Source organism: Rana temporaria, chromosome 5, assembly GCF_905171775.1.
Source record: "Rana temporaria chromosome 5, aRanTem1.1, whole genome shotgun sequence".
NCBI classification, from domain to species: Eukaryota; Metazoa; Chordata; class Amphibia; order Anura; family Ranidae; genus Rana; species Rana temporaria.
In genome coordinates, this window is record NC_053493.1 from 281990226 (window position 1) to 282006891 (window position 16666).

A 16666-nucleotide genomic window follows, 5' to 3' on the forward strand; every position below is an offset into this window, starting at 1 on the left:
TAGTGACCTTAGATTATACTTAAAATGCTGTGTGAATTGTCCACCCTATATAAGTACCTGTAATAATGAAAAACATATAAATGATTCTTTAAAAAATGCACTGGGTGTGCAGGGACAGCAATGATGAAAACTCACTCTGATACCTTACCATGTGATATACACTATACTATAAATGCACATGTATAACTGGCAATTACACTATCTGTAGGTGGCTGTATCACACCGCTGGCAGCCCTATTATCCTCTGGCTCTGCTCTGACCTACAATATGTTGCCTACTGTTTATTACATTTACAAAGACAATAAGTCTGATTTACTAAATGATGTGTGCATACACCAGCATATGCATCATTTGTGAACAAGTATATTGTACATTTACAGTATTTACTATGCATAAATGCACTAATACAGCCTTGGCATTTACACATGGCATTTAGTAACATTTGTGATTTACTATGGATTTTACACTTCAGCATCTAAACATATTCCATTTAAGATGAGATATGTCTAAAACAAAAATGGGATCTTCTACAATGTTTATGGGTGTAAACACTGTTAGCTTTCTAAAATGTGCATACCATGTAGGAATAAAATGGCATCAAGTGACCACAGGCATCATTAAAGGAGTAAACCATAAAAGGCTTAATTTATCAAAAATGTCAGTTACTTTGACAGAGAAGTGTATTGTATTGGACATCTTTGTATGCCTAAAGCCCTAGTCTACAGTGTCTTTTTTTTTACCATTTATCATGGCAAATGCACACATTCATACCAACTATTTTTTAATAAAATGACACCATATGCATTGAACATCAGTGTATGATAGGTTCATGGATGCAAGCCCATGATGGAAGCATGCCATAATCATTTATCCTTGCTCTGGTTCATTTGCTTTGGTAAATTAGGCCTGATGTTTCATATCTCTCATACTGTATTGTTTTTTTCTTATGTATTTTCTCTCATTCTTGTTCATTTCTTGTATATGTATGTATAGTAAAACAAGCTTAGTTATATCTTGAATCAGTACTAGATAAACGGTACTGTATAGTAAAAATACAATTTTCACTGTGACATTTATGATTCCGGTAATTTTTTACATGTATGTTTTCAATTTTTTTATTTTTTTTATTTAATCTGCCTGCTTCTGTGAAGTAGCATGTAATCAATTAAGTTTCTGCAATACATGCTTTGTATTTTGCTCTTTCTTTAAAATGCAAAAACACATTTTTACAATATAAATAATTTTCTTTATACTATCTGACCTTGGCACTATCTTGCATTAGACACTAAATAACTGGAATGCATTGTCTCTTTATAAATACGCAATCTTCTCCAAATTACTTTTATTTACTGCTATTCAGGCTCCTACATAGCGCAGACAATGAATACAGTGATTATCAAAGCAACTGAATTCCTGTATTGATAGTCAGCATAGTTATCCTTGACCTCTTTGTCATTATTAACTAGCAGATTCCAAATCCTGTAGCTCCTGTATTTTTTCATCTGTGAAAAGAAGGTATATTTCTATCTCCTCTGTGACAATGCCCTCCAATGCAATGTACCATTACATTTTCTTACCTCATTGTAAAGTGGAGTTGAGTTCAGAATTGTCTCTTTAGGTTTTCCTATTATAATATCTTAATACCTGGCTTCAAACCCTATAAAGTACCCTCTTTGGCATCTGCCCTGTATTGGCTTTGTCTCCCTAGACAATATACAGTACAGCAGGACAAAGGTCTAGCTTTAAAGAGAACCTCCACCTTGACTGCAGTTTTAAGAAACAACGTTTAGATTAAAGACTAACTCAAGCTGTTTTCTAGTTTTGAAATAATGTGGAAGAGTTAACAGTTCTGTTATGTATCTCTGTCTGTGGCCCCATCGGAGTGATTTTCCTCTGTCCTTGTGGTAATCAAACTAGAAATGCAATGATAAAATGTGAGAATTAACCCAATGTTTTTTTTTTATTGCAGCAAAATGATTGTAAAGAGATGATTTGGTTAAAAATATTTTATTGTGTCAAAAAATGGATTCAAATATACAATGAGTTTAAAATATGAGCTCTGGTTTGTGACATATAAACAACAAGATGAACCATCATTCGTGGCAAATGGTGCACTGAGGAGACCATTGTTTGCAAATACATTACAACACTGCTATCCACATGAATACCCCAATGCATTTAAACCCCTACATTTGTGGTCTTCTTCAGGGGGATTTATTATTCTAGAGAAACATTTCAAGAAACATTTCTTATTTAGACAACATTGACATTTTACAGTATACAAAGCATTATTGGACATTTTATATTGTGCACAAACACATCTCCATATATGTGGTCATACTGTATACTGTATTTACCATTCAGATGATGGAAAGGTGAGAATATATCGCATAACCAGAATTGCTAAAAATTACTGCATTCAGTGATCCCGAAATCTCTGCATGTTCCCTCCGCACTCTCCAGCGAAGTCCACAGTTCACAGGGCTTGCAAGGACCCTGAGATGAAGAGGAGAGTCAAGGCACCTGCAAATTGGTATTCAAAAATCTCAATAAATAAACAGCAGATATTCTTTGAGTATTCAGTACTGCTTAGTGACACCAGACTTGTTGAAACCCAATTGGCTACTAGAATTATATTAATTGATGTTATTATTTTATTCAATAGTTTGTCCATTCTCGTTTGGTCCTCATTTCGCCATTCAATGCCTTTGTACAGGAGGGCCTGGCCCTTAACATACCCTGCAATAACTGTACCCGAAACCTCTATAACCCTCTTCAAGTCTAGCCATCCACTGACTTTGTATGAGCTCTTAGGCCCCGTACACACGGTCGGACAAAACCGATGAGACTGGCCAGTCGGACCGTTTTCATCGGTTCACCTCTGAAGTGGCCGTACGGCCTTATATGTGTACACACCATCAGTCCAAAATCCAAGCGGGTCAGAACGCGGTGACGTCAAACACATGACGTGCTGAATAAAACGAAGTTCAATGCTTCCAAGCATGCGTCGACTTGATTCTGAGCATGCGCGGGTTTTGAACCGATGCTTTTCTGTACTAACCATCGGTTTGGTCCGATGGGGCAGCAGTCCATCGGTTCGGTCTTGAAGCATGTTTAGAAATTTTGGACCGAAGGAAACCAGACCGATAGCCTATACACATGGTCGGTTTGGTCCCATGAAAATGAACTTCGGTTCATTCTCATCGGACCAAACCGACCGTGTGTATGGGGCCTAAGCCTATACTTGCTTGCATGGTATGCGCTGGCAAAAATTCAGCAGAGATATTTATCGGAATTGCAGAGCTAGTCACCTGTTTATATTGACTGGCTATGTCATGCTTTTTGTGGTCTCCCCATAATGTTGTTTGAGAGCTGATCATCGCAGTGTGGAAATTTGTACAAGTCATTCTTTATCAGGGCATGATAGTACTTGTAGTTCTTTGTTAAGATATACTCGCTCTTGTGTTTTTCTATCAGGTCATGCTGGGATTGTGGACGTTTATAGGACTTATTGTTCCCTGCCAAGGAACTAAAAATTTCAACATGTTCCATCATCTGGGGGGAACAGCCTCGGATTGTCAGCACACACTGGGGCTTCTAGTTACTCAGTTACATAGTAGGTGAGTTGGAAAAAGACCATCAAGTCCAACCCATGTGTGTGATTATATGTCAGTGTTACCTTGCATACCCCTGTATGTTGTGGTCATTCAGGTGCTTATCTAATAGTTTTCTTGAAACCATCGATGCCCCCCCCCCCACTGAGACCACCGCCTGTGGGAGGGAATTCCACATCCTTGACGCTCTTACTGTAAAGAACCATCTACGTAGTTTAAGGTTAAACCTCTTTTCTTTTAAGTTTAATGAGTGGTCACGTATCTTGTTAAACTCCCTTCTACGAAAAAGTTTTATCCCTATCGTGGGGTCACCAGTATGGTATTTGTAAACTGAAATCAAGCGTCTCTTCTCCAGAGAGAATAAGTTCAGTGCTCGCAACCTTTCCTCATAACTAATATCCTCCAGACCCTTTATTAGCTTTGTTGCCCTTCTTTGTACTCTCTCCATTTCCAGTACATCCTTCCTGAGGACTGGTGCCCAGAACTGGACAGCATACTCTGGTGCGGCCGGACCAGAGTCTTGTAGAGCGAAGAATTATTGTTTTTTCTCTGGAGTTAATGCCCTTTTTAACGCATGCCAATATTGTGTTTGCTTTATTAGCAGCACCTTGGCATTGCATGCCATTGCTGAGCCTATCATCTACTAGGACCCCCAGGTCCATTTTCATCCTAGATTCACCCAGAGGTTCTCCCCCAGTGTATAGATTGCATTCATATTTTTGCCACCCAAATGCATTATTTTACATTTTTCTACATTGAACCTGTAGTTGCCCACCCCATTAATTTGTTCAGATGTTTTTTTAATTGGTCTGTAAAACCCAGGGATGTATTTTGGGCCCTTTTAAATATTGGTGCTACATTGGCCTTTCTCCAATCAGCTGGTACCATTCCAGTCATTAGACTGTCAATAAAAATTAGGAACAATGGTCTGGCAATTACTTGACTGAGTTCCCTAAGTACCCTTGGGTGCAAGCCATCTGGTCCCGGTGATTTATTAATGTTAAGTTTCCCAAGTCTAATTTTAATTCTGTCCTCTGTTAACCATGGAGGTGCTTCCTGTGATGTTTCATGAGGATAGACACTGGAGTTTTGGTTACTGAAGCCCCCCGATTCCCTTGTGAAGACTGAGCAGAAGAATAAATTCAATACCTTCGCCATCTCCCCATCCTTTGTAACCAGATGTCCTTCCTCATTCTTTATGGGGCCAATATGGTCTGTCCTCCCTCTTTTACTATTTATATACTTAAATAATTTCTTTTTTTTTTTTTAGTTTTTTAGTTTCTTAGCCAACAGCACATTGGAAATGGTAGGTCCATGTTTTTGGAGCACGCTGACACTAGTAGATCCTCCCTCCTGTCAGGGCTTACCGAGACTGTTGGTTCCCCAATCCCCACTTGTTGGGGCACACTGAAATGAGCGGATAGTTTCACAGCTGTAAAGTGCACCCTGAGTTTGGTAGATCCCCAGCTGTTGGGGCACACTGAAACTGGTAATTCCCCTCCTATATAGTCACATACGAGCCTGGGAAATGTAGTAAGTGACTGATGGATTACCCTGCTCACTTGCTGCCCTGCCATACTGCTCACTGACTGCCCTACTCTTTCATACCATTCACTGATTTTCCTGCCCTGCCATACCACTCACTGACAGCCCTGTCATACCGCTCACTGACTGCCCTGCCGTGACATACCGTTCACTGACTGCCCTGCCCTGCCATTCTGCTCACTGACTGCTCTGCCCTGCCATTCTGCTCACTGACTGCTCTGCCCTGCCATACTGCTCACTGACTGCTCTGCCCTGCCATACTGCTCACTGACTGCCCTGCCACACCGCTCACTGAATACTCTGACATACTGCTCACTGACTGCCCTGCCTTACCATAGCGCTCACTGACTACTCTGACATACTGCTCACTTACTGCCCTGACATACTGTTCACTGGCTGCACTGCCTTACCATACTGCTAACTGACTACTCTGACATACTGCTTATTGACTGCTCTGCCCTACCATATCACTCACTGACTACTCTGACATACTGCTCACTGACTGCCCTGCCCTACCATACCTCTCACTCACTACTCTGACATACTGCTCACTGACTTCCCTACCATACCGCTCACTCGCTAACTACCCTGCCATGTCATAGCGCTCACTGACTACCACATGCACTGCCAATTATGCAGCAAGTGGTCCGCTGCCGGACATTAATAAAGGGCCACAGAATGGGAGCAAAAGGACCTGGGCTTGGAGGGAAGGGCCCTGATTCTGATGGAGAGGGCATGGTGTCACTGACCCACCTTTTCACCTTGTCCAATTAGTGAATGCTTTCCATTCATTGAGAAAATGCAAAGTGTTCTCTGAAGGGCATCTATGCCGAGTCACTCAGAACGGACCCAGAAGATAGTGGAAGATAGTGGTGATCACTGTAGTAGAAGTAGTGCCTACTACAGTGATTTCTAGCTGCCAGGTGTGGTATATACATACTTACATTGGTTCAAGCTGGATCAATGCAACTAAATAAAAATGTTCATACCTGGAATTCTTCTTTAGACATGGAGCAGGGTTCTTATTCCTACCCCATACCCCCTGACAGTACATATAAATGGGTCCTAAGTAGAGTTGAGCGGACACCTGGATGTTCGGGTTCGGGTTCGGGAACCCGAACCCAAACCCGAACTCCGAACCCCTTTGTAGTCAATGGGACACGGACTTTTAGAAAAAGAAATGCGCGGAAGTCCCCGCAAATTCAATAACCAGACCCTTTAGGTCTGGTATGGATATTAAGGGGGACCCCGCCGTCAATTTAAAAAAAAATGACATGCGGTTCCCCCTAAATATCCATAACCAGACCCTTCAGGTCTGGTGTGGATTTTAAGGGGAACTCCACCCGAAATTTAAAAAAAAAAATGGCGTGGAGTTAGTAAGGAATAGGGCTTTCCCAGTGACATAGCACAGTGTGCGTCAGAGGGGGGCGGGGTCAAGTGACACATGGCCGCCTCCCCTATAAAAGAAACGTCAAGCTCCGGAGCGTCATTCGCGGAGCTGTGCTCTGAATGGATGGATCTGCTCATCGCTGGACCAATCGTGGGCGAGAACACCCGTACACCCGTCGATGGAGAACTAACTCGCCGCTGGATACAAGACAACGATGGATCAGGGAGCAGCATGGATCGTCTATTTTCACCGCTGGATTTTTATTTGGTTTAATTAATAAAGTATTTTGTTCAACGGTGTGTGTGTTTTTTTTTCAGACAACTACTATTTTCACGTTCTTCGTGAAATGGTAGGGGTACAGTGTACCCCATTACCATTTCACACAGGGGGGGGGTCAGGATCTGGGGGTCCCCTTTGTTAAAGGGGTCTTCCAGATTCTGATAAGCCTCCCGCCCGCATACCCCCACAACCACCGGGCAAGGGTTGTGGGGATGAGACCCTTGTCCCCATCAACATGGGGACATCCTCCCCATGTTGAGGGCATGTGGCCTGGTGCGGTTCAGGAGAGGGTGGCCGCACTCTGTTCCTCCCTCTTTTCTGCGGCTGGCCAGGTCAATGCTCTCGGATAACAGGTCTGGTTATGGATATTTAGGGGGAACCGCACGTCATTTTTTTTTAAATTGACGGCGGGGTTCCCTTTAATATCCATACCAGACCTGAAGGGTCTGGTTATGGATATTTAGGGGGAACCGCACGTCATTTTTTTTTTATTGACGGCGGGGTTCCTCTTAATATCCATACCATTCCCGAACTCCGATCTTGGACCCAAACGTTTTCCAATTATTCGGGTCCGGGTTCCGGAAAAACTCAAAGTCTGTACCGAACCCGAACTTTACAGTTCGGGTTCGCTCAACTCTAGTCCTAAGACATTATAACCCCATTTTTCATGTTTTAGTATCCATAGGAGATATAGATCTCTGAATCATAGAACATATGTTTAGTTTATTTTAAGGTGTTAAGTGTCTTATTGAGTTAGTGTGAGAAGTAAAGATTTATATTCTGTTCAAGTTTTAGTATAGTTTATGGTAGTGTAAATTGTAATGCCCTGTACACACGATCAGTTCATCCTATGAAAACGGTCTGATGGATTTTTTCATCAGATATCCGATGAAGCTGACTTTCATCAGTCTTGCCTACACACCATCAGTTAAAATCCGATCGTGTCCAACGCGGAGACGTAAAACACAACGACGTGCTGAGAAAAATTAAGTTCAATGCTTCCGAGCATGCGTCGACTTGATTCTGAGCATGCATTGATTTTTAACCGATGGATTTTCCCACAGACGATCATTTTTTTCTATCGGTTTTTAACCATCAGATAATTTTAAAACAGGTTCTAAGTTTTTTCACTGATGGGAAAAAAACTGATGGTGCCAGCACACGATCGGTTCGTCTGATGAAAACGGTCCATCAGACCATTTTTATCAGACGAACTGATCGTGTGTACGCGGCATTAGTGTTTTGGTTTATTTCTTTTGGTTGAAATAATATAGTTTTACAGAAATGAGATGGAAAGCCTATTTTCATATAATCATACGATATTTAGTGCTTAGGGCAAGTCATCAAGACAATGTACTGCATGGCTTTTGGTTACATTGTACAGCAGACATAATCCAATTGTATCTGCTTCTGTATTTAATGCTGCAGGCATATTTTTTACATTTTAAACTTAAATATATTGTATTGCAAATAATTGTCCTATGTATAGAAGATGTTTAATGCTCTAGGATTTTTAGTTTCATAAGTACAATTTACAGCATAGACGACATCACAATTCTCCTTTTTAAATCAAGCTTCTGATCGTTTCAGTATGAAGTATTTTTTCAAGTGCTTTATTTACTTGTCTATAAAAAAAATATGTTTTACTGGGAAGAAAAACATTAAGATTAATCTAATTTCGAGTATGCCCTGGAAACACAAATATATTTGGCAATGCATGGTGACAGTAAATGCATAAATACAAGTGCAGAAGCAAAATAACACTACAAAGGGATTATTTCTAGAGAAGTGTGTTAGAAATGTGAAAGCATTTTAAATACAGAAAACTAACATGGATACTTTTGAAAGCAGAGTCACTGCCATTATTTTTGATGAATTCAAGAAAAAAATACACTATAATTTGTGTACATATAAATCACTAAATTATAATCAATATACATTAGTATAGTATAGTATTGAAATTCCCTCTTTAAGGCCTGTTTCACACCTATGCAGGTTAGGAAAGGAAGATAGATAATGTGACTATATTACACTCTATATGCATAAAAAAGTGTCTATAGACTATCAAATATTTCAGATCTTTGCCTGGATCGACAAGTGAAACAAATATCTCAGAAAAACATAAATTACAATAAAGTGAGTGCCACACTATACACAAACAAATAAATAATGCATAAATATGTAAACTTGATATATTAAATAAATGTAAGAGCCAAACAAAGTCAGCATAGAATACGTGCAAAAAAATATATATTATATATAATAGTATAATAAATAAATAAATATATATGGAAAGTCTCTGAGTGTTGGTCCCAAAAAAACAAGTGTTGAGAAATGAGGAGCTTCAGGACACCTCTTGTGACTTCTTAGCAGCTTACCTCACAGCTGTTGTTCTAAAGACCTGATAATTCTCAAGGGATACACATGCGATAATATAATCAGCCAGATGGTAGGAAACCCAAACCAGTGAGTATCTAATTTAACTCTTACACCAGCTAGACTAAATGCCCAGCAGATATACAGAGATTCTCTGAGTGGTGAATCCAGGAAGCCAGCACACGTGTTGGGGGGTAAAAAACTCCACAAGTGCATACACCTCCAGTGAGGTTAAGCAGCTTACCTCAAAGCTGTTTTAATGACAGCTTATAGCACCTCATGTAACACAGCAGATACTGCGATGAGCTCATATGCGGTCAGGGGAATCACTCTAGGATGATACCATGTGGAAAGAAAAGGGATGTATATAGTGTAACCATGTTACCCCAAAGTAGACTCAGATGGTAAACACACTACTGCACTCACATGGAACAATGAAAAGCGGGCTTGTCCCCACAAACGCAGAGCTCGCAAAAATCCTTATGTTCTTCTTAGATCTCTCCTACTCCCAGTGTACAGCAAATCGTACTCGAAGGGTGGCAGTATGGTCAAGGAAAAAAGGAAAGGAAGCACATTGCGTAATCCCATAAAAATGGTGCACATTTATTGGTAAAAAACAGTAAAAAACACTCACATATACTTCAGCTATATGATCGGTGACACTTGCGAGCGCCGTCACTCAAATGCCCGCCGTCAGAGTGCTGGGTCACTGTCTGAGGTGTGTGAGAGCAGAGAGATTTTGTCATATCTCACTGCCCGCCCTGCCCAACCACCGTCCAGTCCTCACAGCTGGCACGAACACTACACTGAGGTGTGGCAGGCAAAAGATGAAATCTCTCACTGCCCGACCCGCATCATCACATGTTCCACCCTCACTTGGCAAGTGACAGTCTGCATCTGGAAAGTGACAATCCACATCTGGCAAGTGAAAATCCCCATCTGGCAAGTGACAATCCCCATCTGGCAAGTGACAGTCCCAATCTGGCAAGTGACAGTCTACATCTGGCAAGTGACAGTCCACATCTGGCAAGTGACAATTTCTATCTGGCAAGTAACAGTCCACATCTAGCAAGTGATGATCCCCATCTGGCAAGTGACAATCCCCATCTGGCAAGTGAAAGTCCCCATCTGGCAAGTCACAGTCCCCATCTGGCAAGTGACAATCCCCATCTGGCAAGTGAAAATCCCCATCTGGCAAGTGACAATCCCCATCTGGCAAGTGACAGTCCCAATCTGGCAAGTGACAGTCTACATCTGGCAAGTGACAATTTCTATCTGGCAAGTAACAGTCCACATCTATCAAGTGATGATCCCCATCTGGCAAGTGACAATCCCCATCTGGCAAGTGACAATCCCCATCTGGCAAGTGACAGTCCCCATCTGGCAAGTGAAAGTCCCCATCTGGCAAGTCACAGTCCCCATCTGGCAAGTGACAATCCCCGTCTGGTGGTAGGAGATGGTGGCAAGTGACAGACTCAGGTTTCACACTGATTCTGCATTATGGTGAGTTGAACTATTTCCTTTTTTTTACAATGTAATAATGGAAATAATGCACTTCAATTATCCTGACACCATATTAACCATGGTGTTGTGATGATTGAAGCGCCAACACCAGCCACTTCCACAACAAATCAGTCCCCAGTGTCAAAAAGGTTGGGGACTGCTGCTTTAAAGCATGTAAATGCACAGTTTCAGCACTATGGAGAGCTCCTATCACAATCAAGGGTCTCTTTTAAAGCTTTATCCACAATTTATATTTGTTGTCCAGGTATTTCTAATTCAAACTCTCAGATTGTTATACAACAATGTCTTTCCTAGTACAATTCCACCTGCATTGAAGGAATTGTCCCTTAGGGATACCTTCTATCCACAGATGATGGTGGCAACGTTCTGCAGGGACAAACTCATTGCAGTCAGACTCTTTGTAGTAAATCGACTTTTCCATCTACTATTTTAATGACTAAATCCAAACACTGTATACTTTGGAGTGGCAGGTCGGTGCAAGAATGGAGAAAGAAACACTGGAGAAAGGCTGACAGTGAGGCTTGATCTGTTTCTTTCCTGTAGCTGGAAAAGTGATCCAAAGAGAGGTACAGTATGGAACTAAGGAAGCTGGGACAGTGTCAATCACTATTTCTGGGACTGGTCAGTGCTGGTGTGTTTAGTCTTTTGACATGTTTACTGTGGGACTGGTATATAGTATATCACACGTGTATTACAGCAAGTTTGTCCAACAGAGTAGAATCTAGGCAGAGGAGAGTTAAGTTGAAACTGATTCAAGAAAATTTACTTTAGACTTCAAAAACTTGTATGCATGTAAGACTGAAACCTGCTATCTTTTCTATGTGGGAAAAGGGGGAATCAGGAACATTTTTTACTTTTTGCTATAATACCGTAAATATCCCCCAAAAATAGATAAAAAAAAAAAAATTTTTTACTCAGTTTAGGCCGATACGTATTATTCTACATATTTTTCATAAATAAAATTGCAATAAGCGTTTATTGTTTGTTTTATGCAAAAGTTATAGCGTCTATAAAATAGGGGACAGTTTTATGGCATTTTTATTAATATTTTTTTTTTTCTAGTAAAGGCGGTGATTAGCGATTTTTATCATGACTGCGATATTGCGGCAGACACATTGGACACTTTTGACGCTATTTTACGACCATTGTCATTTATACAGCGAACAGTGCTATAAAAATGCACTGATTACTGTGTAAATGACACTGGCAGGGAAGGGGGTAACCACTAGGGGTCGAGAAAGGGGGTTAAGTGTGTCCTAGGGAGTGATTCTAACTGTGTGGGGGCTGGGCTTAGTGTGACACGACACTGACAGGGTGCAGACGATCAGTGTCCTGTCAGTAGGCAGAACAGGGATATGCCTTGTCTACAATGGCATCCCACCGTTCTGCAGCTTCGTGACACGATCGCGGGACACCGGCAGACATTGAAGCTCATGGCAGGGGCACGCGTATGCCGCCGCCGACGCACATGCACCCGCACGTCGCGAAATTCAAAGCAACGAATATATATACGTTGCTTTGCGCAGCCATGCCATTCTGCCGACGTATATGTTCATGAGCCAGTCGGCAATGGGTTAATGACAGGGTTAACCCCAGAAGACCTAAATATTGAAGAAAACCTCCAAAAAATGTTTTCACCTTTTAGATATTGTTGTAGGAGGCTTCTAATGCAGAAATCAATGGGTTTTAGAAAAAAAAACTATTTTAGAATGTTTTTAGGCGAACATTGGAATTATCCAACATTGGGCCTGTTTGGTAGCAGAAACATAATTTTAGTAATTTTACTGTCAGAACAAATGTAGAGACCAATAAACTTTTTTTTTAAGGACTTTCTGCTTGATAAGTCATTCAACAGTACCCTAAATATCTATACAGTAATTATCACAATATAATAATAAAACAAGTCATATGTTTTTTTATTAATAATCATTTATTATAAAACAGTTTTTTCAATGCCTACTGCATTGAATGAAAACTTTGACATAATTATGTTTAGCTATGTTTATAGCCATGCTCAGTTATTATAGTCCCAAAGGCAGTGCTTGTCCTCTGAAAAGCAGAGGTGGATATTGTACTTGCTGCAAAGGTTGTTGGTATATCCTTTACCACATTGTCTGCAGCATCCTCTACTTATTTTTATAGGGAAATGTCCATACATGTCCTTGCCAATGTCTTTTTGGTGGATTTAGAGTTGACCTTTTGGCTGAAGTGCCATTTGAAGGACTCCCTTTTTCTTTGTTTGGTCTCTTCCTGTCATTTAAGGGGCTCCCTGTATGGGGAATTGGGCTCCCATGGATTAAACCTGGTGGCCCTCTCCTTGGTTTTATGACAGGTGTGTCAACAAGGATGAGAGAGGATGCTAACTGTGCTTGAAACAGCCTGTTCAGCATCTTTTTCTTGGGAGAATTCAGTGCTTTGCAGTCCTGTTTGTACAGCAGCCATGCATTGATCAATCACAGCTAGGATGATGGTGTGCCAAAAGATGTAAATGTACCAGCTGCGGGATCTCAAAGAAAACATATATTTTGCATCAAATGTGTTCAACATATCCAGACCGCCCATGAATTTGTTATAGACACCCATAATGTAAGGCCTCGCAACTTCAACATATCTTTTGGTGGCTTTGTCCCAGAATCTTCTCCACCGGTTCTGGGCCAGCAGGGGATGACACAAGTATGACCTCCCTGTTGTCAAATCATTTCAATGCACAGATGTTGTGGCCACTATGCTGTGCCCTTTAATTGTCGCCTCTGTGCCCATTGTTGTCACTGTGCTGTGCCCTTTGTCACCTCTGTGCCCATTGTTGTCACTGTGCTGTGCCCTTTGTCGGCTCTGTGCCCATTGTTGTCACTGTGCTGTGCCCTTTGTCGCCTCTGTGCCCATTGTTGTCACTGTGCTGTATGTGCCCTTTTATTGATGCCACTGTGCCCTTTGCCGCTCTCTGTCCCCTTTGCCGCTCTCTGTGCCCATTGTTCACCCCTTTCCCTGTAAAATGAACTTACCCGGAGCTTCCTTGTCCTCCCTTGATGTCTTGTCCCGCTTGGTGACGCTTCAGCCAATCAGGTTCCTGATAACCAGAATCCGGGAACCTGATTGGCTGAAACGGCCGTCAGTCTTTTTCAAGGAACGCAGGGGCCCTCGCTCCGAGAATAGACATCCGAGAGCCGGAGGGCTGTACTTGGAAAGCCTATGAGAGCCGCTGGCTTTGATAGGCAGTTCCGCTCAGCCAACCAGCTACCGTTATTCAGGTAACCAGCGCCCTATGTCCGGTTATCTGAATAGACCAGGCAGCTGGCAACCAACAATAACATACATCCATGCAATTATGCACGAATGTATGTTTTTCCACAAATAAATTTTTATTGAAAGTTTTCAAAGGTAATACAAGTAGTACCAGCATACATATAACCAAGTGCTAGGCAAAAGATTCCAGTTAGCAATATACACAGAGTTTTGCATTCACAAGAAAACAAAAAAAGATAAAAGAGGAGTAGATCCAATGAACGCCGTCTCCATGTGGTGGTTATCAGGCGGCCTCACATACACGTATCAACGTCTGGGGTAGTATTGTTAAAAAAATATGTGGCAGTGTATAACAGGCCTGCCTGAGTTACGTTGTGAGGGGAACCATAGAAGAAACATAATATTTAAAGTCGCTTCTAAAGGTACTATGAGCTAAAGAAGGATTAGAGGATGTGACCGACCTCTATGTCAGTCCACACTTCCAGGGTTCGTGTGAGAACTAGAACTAAAAGACTAAAATAAGAAAAAATAAAAAATAAAAAGAAATAAAAAAAAAAGAGAAATCAGAAAACAAAAAGTGAAAAGGGAGAAGAAAAAAGAAAGACAGGATAGACAATGGTCAAAGAGCGGAGAGAGAAGAAAAGAGAAAAAAGAAAAAGGAAAGATGGAGTGTGGTTGAGGGAGGGGGAGGGGGATGGAGCAGATGATGGGGGCACTGTAAGTGGAGGATGTGGAGAGGGGGTGGGAACACCACCAACTGCCCTCCCCAGTAGAGTGTAGGCCTCATGAAAGGTATAGCAACCTATCACGTATTCATCAAGGGTTGTCTCGGGTCAAGTCCTGGTAACTTTGCGATTTCCGGTAGTCAAGCCAGGGCGTCCATGTCGCCGAAAAGCAAGCTATTCTGTCCTGCGCGGTGCAAATCAGCTCCTCCATCATTGCTATCTGGTCAACCCGCGCCAGCCATTCTTTTATGGAAGGGGTGACTTAGACTTCCAGTGTGCAGGTAGACACAGCCTGGCGGCATTGATCAAATGCATAGCTAATGATCTATAATATTTTTTACTGGAGATCTTGGATAGGTGTAGGAGGTATTGCGCTGGCGTGAATTCCAGAGGAAGTGAAGTTATTTCAGTTGCCACTTCATGGACTTTTCTCCAGTACGACTGAATCAGTGGGCATGTCCACCAGATGTGGAGGAGAGAGCCCAGATCCTGCTCACATCTCCAGCACTGGTTTGAGACTGTCGGGATAAATTTATGCAGTATTTCCGGAGTCCTGTACCACCTTGTTTTGATTTTGTAAGCGTTCTCCTGCGTGTGGACATTTAAGGAGCCCTTATGAATATAAAGATGCACTCGATCCCAAGCAGCATCATCTATTACTGTGACGAATGTATGTTATTTGCGAGAGGGGGTGGTGCTGCAGCGCCCTCTATAGACGGCCGCCGGAACTGCGGTTAAAATGTAAAAATGACATTTTAGCCGAATAAAAGTTCTTAAAGGGCCCATTTTTTTTTTGTGACTGCGGGAGGGGGGGCGGCGCCCGTGCGTCCCTAAGGACGGGCCGCCACTGGTTCCAGTGTTATGAATTCCCTGGTCAAGCAGCTAAACAATCAGTGGGATGCAGGTGAAATAGTTGTCTGCATAGATCTTGTAGTTGTGACCTTGTGGAAGTGTGAAGGTCAGCTTCATCACAACTCCTGACATTCCAAGTTCAAATCTAGCACGTATTCTGTTCACACTGCCTTGGTACGTATCAAAGTCACACAGTATGCCAGAGATGCCTGTCCTTACCCATACCTTGAACCTTGAACCTTTAGAATTTCTCCTTGAATGCATAAAGCCATGGTCTGAGTTTCCAAAGTTTGTCTTTTTTTACATCTCAGGCCTCGTACACACGACAGAGTTTCTCGGCAGAATTCGGCGAGAAACTCGGTCAGAGCCGGATTCTGCCGAGAAACTCTGTCTTGTGTACACTTTCGGCCCGATGGAGCCGCCGAGGAACTCGTCGAGAAAATAGAGAACATGTTCTCTATTTTCTCGTTGTTCTATGGGAGCTCTCGGCCCGCCGAGCTCCTCGGTGGCTTCAGGGCTGAACTGGCCGAGGAACTCGATGTGTTTGGCACGTCGAGTTCCTCGGCCGTGTGTACGAGGCCTCAGACACTCAAATTGTTTACAAAAATGTAAATTTTCATTTTAAGACTTCACACATTCCAATCAATTGACACAATCCACAGAGGGAACACAATACTGTCTGGCTAGCTTTTTATGCAATTAGCACCTATAGCCCCTCCATATGCCAGAACATTATCACCTGCCCCTCATGTAGCAAGCCGATATTTAGGGAATTTCCAGAAACCACAACGGGACAAGTTAAGTATATATGTACAACACATTAAAAAATAATTAATTTGTTCCTTAATTTAAACTTGAAATTTTCAAGTAATAACCATTACATGTTAATCTAATCTCAAGTTGGCATTGTGTGTGAATGATCAAATACAGTATTTTTCTATGGCTTTTTTTACCACATGGAACAGGTGAAAACTGCAAGGTGCACAGGCAAATTCTGCTACTCCCTTAACCCAACGTTGTAAAATTACAACACAGACATAACAAGCTCAAAATTGAATATTATCAATGCATTCATCAGTACCTTGATATATGCATGATCTAGAAATGTTATTAATCCC